General features: G+C 38.3%; 1 long non-coding RNA gene across 1 annotated transcript; it reads left to right on the top strand.

The window, feature by feature from the left end:
* The first annotated feature begins 1558 nt into the window (after positions 1–1558).
* On the top strand, positions 1559–5515 carry LOC146593840 (uncharacterized). The gene is made up of 3 exons (XR_014896315.1): positions 1559–1955; positions 2495–2678; positions 4873–5515. It is a non-coding gene; the product is annotated as an uncharacterized LOC146593840 (long non-coding RNA).
* Positions 5516–5814: the final 299 nt, after the last annotated feature.

The following is a 5814-nucleotide window of genomic DNA, read 5'->3' as shown; positions in this document are numbered from 1 at the left end:
AATACTGCAAAAAATATAAATATTTTACTGTCTGAATGATTATGGATTTCTTGACTTTGTCTTCTATAGTCTTTCTCTTGAGTGATACTTATGTGTAAAGGCTAAGTATGTACTTTACCTGAAAGATAGCTTTTGAAAATGCCATGTCTTCATTAAGTCTCTTATTTTTTTTTCTCCTTTATAATGTTTTCATTCATYGAGCCCTGGATCTGAAACAGTACCATGTGATTTACAATTGTACGTGACATAAATAGTTGAAGCTGTGAGAGCAGCGAGTAGTAAACAAACAGACTGTAGGCAGTAATGTATTTGAATACAAGATTTTTATGCATGAATAATCCATGAGTTTATAAAAATTAGYCTGCTTATAGGCGCTTTCGGAATAGAAGAATGATTTAATTCACTAAATGAGTTATCTTCTATTTCAAGAAYGGTCCCAAGAAAGAGAATAGTTGTGACGTACAAACTTGACAAAGCTAGCAGTTGCTATTTCRGAAAATAAAACGTGGGTTCGTTAGAACAGGGCCCGCAAATAGAGCGCGTACCTCCTAGAGCGCTTCCCGAGCCGCCGCTCGGTGCCGTACGGTCCTAGGCAAGCTCCTGCGGCTGGGCTGGGTGGAGAGGTCGCTGCTTCCAGCTGCGTGCCCCGTCCCCTGGCCGGAAAGGCGGCTGGAATCCGAGTGTCCCGCGTGCAGCAAGAGCSCCGGGGCAACCAGGGCAGAGTGTAGTAAGGTCTTTTATTATACAAAGAGGCCAACGTATATTTGTAAATTTGTAAATCCAGCATGAAAGAGTGCAAATGTTTCAGAAATAATGACTGATTTGTGGTATTTCTGAGCCTCTCTTAACTGTTTCTCTGTAGCCAAAAATATTTGTTGAATTTGAAGCAGATTATATCCATAGTTTCTGCCTGATTTGAAAATTATTTTTATAGCTAAGGGGGTCATTTCTTCCTGCAAACAAACAAACAAAAAATCCATCAACTCCCTTCCCATCTGAGCTCTCTTCTGCTTCTGATCTTGCATCTTTCTTTTATGGTTTGTAACGAGTTCTATGTGCCTTTCGTGTGAGTTGTTGTGTACTTAACAATACTTAGAAGGAGGATAAATTAGTATCTTAGAGTGCTTGCAATAAGAAAGGCCCTTTACTAATATTAAGTAGGAATAGTAAAAGCTAGTTTTAAACTGCTTGCAAAGGAAACAATTGGAAATGAGAAGTCAGAAAAGGATTGTGAATAGAAAATAATGAAGGGATTAGAGTGTGGTAGTGCTTCAAACTGAGGTTCCTTATATGTATTTAATTAAGAGTCAATAAAGTAGGATTTAAATGTATGTAAACTGAATGCAGTAGAACCTTGTTAATTTGCACTTKAATAATTTGCAGATCTTATAATTCATGAAAAAGAAAAAAAATAGAAGCTTTATTCTGCTCCTAGCAATGGTTTAAAACCAGAGGCTATAGTGAAATTACGTATTATTAACACTTAGCTTCTTTGGCAAGTATACCAGAAAGCCGTGGCTAGTGTGTGACTGCATTATAAAGGATTAAGGCTGGGTCACCGTTACTAAAGCGAAGTACATTTTACAGTGTATTATCTTCACGTTCCTACTCATTCACATGGCACTGAGCGTAGCTCCCTRGGATTTTCACTAATTTGGAGTGGGTCATAATTAAGCACTTGCGGCGGGTCGCAGATGCAATGGTTTGCAACAGCTCTCAAGCGTTAAGAAGACGAACCACCAGCACCAACAGCCCAGAAGCCTGGTCGCGGAAGCTTTTGAAAGTGCTTGGAAATCCCTTGKGGTTGCTCAGGTTTTCTCTTTTGGAGGTTTTTGTCAGTTCTGAAGTGCTGCAGGAGGTCACCGCTGCCACTGTTGCGCTTCACGGTGCCTGCGGGACAATCCACAGCGTTCACGGGTCGCTACGGCTAAGGAACTGAGAAGAGGCTGCTGCAGGTTGGTGTCTTTCTAAAGCGAATCCCTCTTGGTCAGCTCCTGTCCGTTTTTTTTTTTCCTATAAATTTAGGTCTTTCAGGATGATTTCATTGCCCACTCTGATTTTGTGCAGTATATCCAATCAAGTTGTTCAGCGATGTGTTTTAATCTCTCTTCCTTTAGATTTATTTACAGATMAGGTAAATTCAATTTAATATCACTCTGTGATACCATAGTTGGCCCTAAAATATTACTTGACTGTGATTTTTCAGCCACTATGTTATTCTGTTACGTGTATTTTCAGCTTCCCTTTGGTGAAAAGGTTCATRCAGAAACTAGTAAATATATTACTAAAATCCTAGAGAAATTCTAAACATACTTCACCTCATTGATTCATTCATTCATTTGGTATTTAGATTGCAAAATTAAATATATTTTTACTAATGAACACATTGTTTCTGAACTGAAATATAAACCATTGCAGATTGTTTGTCACCACAGTATTCTAAAATATTTTTTTTTCAATTCCTGTTGTGTAATTTGACCTTGAGGTGCTGCAGCAAGATGAGTGACCTTGAGGTGCAACGAAATCAGAAAAAAAAGAGAAAATCACGATGTGGCTATCAGATGAAGATGTTGTAGACTGCATTAATCCTAGTGCTCTAGTTACCTGGAAACTGCCTGTCTGGTTGTATGTGAAAACCTGGAGCATGTGTCACTGAGCTAAATTTTGTCATCTGCCAGGTAATTACAGCTCGTGTTATCTTCAGCAAGAAGTTGCCCGTGTAAAGCTGTGCTCAGAGTGTTCCTGTTTGCATGTGTTCTCCCGTGGTGTGTGTGTTTAATCACAAATGCTTACCTGCAGCTTTCGTTTTGCAGCTAAGAATCCCATAGCAACGTGGAGGAGCTGGCATTTGCGTTGTGATTCCACTTAAACTGAAATTAGCATGAGCTTATGTTCAGTAGCTGATGTTTAATGTATGGCAGATGAAATGGTACTTTGATAAACTGACTCCAAGGATTGTTATGACATTTCTTGTCTGCATCCTACAATAAGATTAAACTGCAGTAATACTGTGTGATTAATAGCGTTAGTTTTATCATACGCCGTACCTGCCTGGCACGGGAAACTAATCAGTTCACCTTTTAAGGCAAAACTTTAAAAAGAAAAGAAAAAAAAGAAAAAAAACCTCGAAGACCATACAAAATAAAAAATACTCCCTAAATAAACCTAACTGGTGTGGGAAAATAGCAAGGATGCTATTTACACAGTAGGCCATATGCTTCTGAAACTCGCTGCTTTATATTTCTGCTTTATTTTATTTTGCCTTGCTTTGAAACAAGTTGTCTCTTAGAGATAGCACTGAACCAAAAGCCTTCAGAATCTGGAATACTGTGGCTTGCACTGCATATTATTATCAGCAAAGCAGTAATAATAATAAAGGATCTCAACCATGACAGGTGTTGCAGGGATTGGTCAGCTAGTGCCTTTTATTTATTTTTTTTATTTTTTTTTATTTATTAAGTATTGGTCCTTTGAACAAATATAGGTTACTACAGTTCCATTACACCTGCGTTGCTAAAGCTCTAGCAAGAAATTAATAGGCTAATAGGCTCTGGCAACTTAGGTGCATACCTTTTGGATGGTCTGYGTTTCTAAAAACGTATCTCATGCTACACACTTGCCCCAAGGCTCCTTTGGGCAGAAATTGGTGTGCTTGTTCTGTACGAGCATTTTCCTCCAAAACAGCAGAAGAACAGTTCATCTTGTCAAGAAGCTTTTGTGCTACTTCTGTTGCAAATGATACTTCTTCTCTTTACCACCTACCTTTGCTTCCTGCTGTGTCCTGCAAGGAAGTCCTACTAATGCCAAGTAGTAGCAGGGAACTGTTTGAGAGTGGAGAGATGCACTCAGAAAAGCTGTAATCTCGCCAGCCCAGGCATTAGGAATTCCCTGCAGCACTCCCTGGCAGAGAGTAGATGAGCAATAAGACAAAAGCACTATTCTGGCAAGGAACTTCTCAAGTATATAATTAGCAAAGGTGATGTAAAAGAATCGTAAGTATGAAAATATGAAATTAAGTAGAGCTAAATACACAAACCTGCTCTGACCGTTGATTACTGTTAGTGGCTTTAAAGCAAGAATGACTGGGCAGCACCAAGTTCATTTTATTCAGCTGGTGACCCATAAGGCAAATGCAACTTCCACAATTTTTCAAAAATACTCTTTTACCAGTTGGTGCTGAAAAGGGGTTTTTTCTGTCCTTGGGAGCTTGTGTCTCCTGAAGTTCAGCTTTCAGCAATTACTTGGGAACTTCTGCCACAACTGAGAACRCTGCTCAGGCAAACCACTTTACATGACCAGCAATTTTCTAGCATGCACCTGTGATGGTGCTGGGAACCACCTTCATGCTTCAGATTTAAGGCATGAGTGACAATTTTTTTTAATTGTTACATATGTATGTGAAGGGTATGTATATATACCTTAATACTGTTGGTGTTTAGCCAGTTTTATTTTTTATTATAAGTTATAATTTAACTTCTACATCTTTAAAATATGGAATTCCTCATCATAGTCAAGATTTTCAGTCTTTATTTTTTTTTAATTGTATCAYCTCACTAACTATCAGTAACTTAGGATTTATGAGGTTTATTCTTTTTGGTTTTAATACAATTTTTTTCTGCTAGGATTAAGCTCAAAATACATGACTTCATGTTGTTACCGGTTAGTTGCATTCGTGAATAAATTAGTGTATCTCATTCCCTGTCACTGATTTTTCTATTGCTAGCAATTAAAATTGCAGAAGTGTTTTTAATGCCTAAGATTAAGCAGATATTGGTGGACWCATCACCTTTAGACACAAATTTGGCAGGTAAATTTTAATTTGAATGACTGATTCTGTGTAACTTGTTAATTTTAGTTTTACTCACCTTTCAGGTGTACTTAAAAGGAAGATGGATTATGAAAATGTTTACCACAATTTATTGGCATACATCACTGTAGTGGCAGCAGTTAAGAGAAGAAGCTCTTCATCTGGACAGATGTGTGTAATGGCCGGTATCAAAAGTTGTTCACTTGTCCCCTAAGACTATAACCTGAAAGCTATTACTAAGTTTATTAGCTGAAATGACTCTTTTTATCCTTTGGTCTAGCTASTTTGGGTCTTGTCTGTAGTGAACTTTGAAGCATGTTACTTATCTGATCAATGGCTTATTCTATACGCTCCTGAAGCTCACTGCCGTCTTGCATGTCTCCACACCCCTTCTCTGATGCTGCTACCTTGGAGTGATTTTCCTAATTATAGCACATTTTTTGAAGGCACATTGCATCTTCTGTCCTGCCAGACACAGTCCTCAGAGTCTCAGTAGGTGGAGAGCAGCCAGATGTAATTTTGCAGCTGCCTTGTGAAAATCCCAGTGGCTCAGACCTTGGTGCAGGCAGTGCTTACAGAAAAATCCAAACTTTCGGAACTCTTACAGGACCCATCCTGAGCCTTGATATGTTCCCAGATTCCTGAGGATAATAATAGGTGCATCCTCTGTGAAGAACAGGCTTGCATATGGCCTTTAGGGACTATGGAATGAACTTGAATCTGTCTCAAGGATGCAGAAAATRCTGCTTTCTTAGCTTTCATTCGTAAGTCCTGCAAACTGTCATTCACTCAAATACATTTTTAAAATATGTACGGATGGTTTTTAGAAACATCTGTATCTTTCTTGGGCAAAGAAAGCTCTTTCTGTAAAAGTTATTTCCAACAAGTTAATCATTATTTTGTTAATCACCTTTGAAACTTTCAATCCCCTACACAGCTGAACAGATTAATCTGAAAGTGATATATAGAAATAAATCCATCAGAAAACAAAATGTTACTTCCTGATT

The sequence above is a fragment of the Rhea americana genome, unplaced genomic scaffold (genome assembly GCF_003343005.1).
Source record: "Rhea americana isolate MKP2758 unplaced genomic scaffold, rheAme1 scaffold_28, whole genome shotgun sequence".
Classification (NCBI taxonomy): Eukaryota; Metazoa; Chordata; class Aves; order Rheiformes; family Rheidae; genus Rhea; species Rhea americana.
This window is presented reverse-complemented; position numbering and strand designations above follow the sequence as displayed.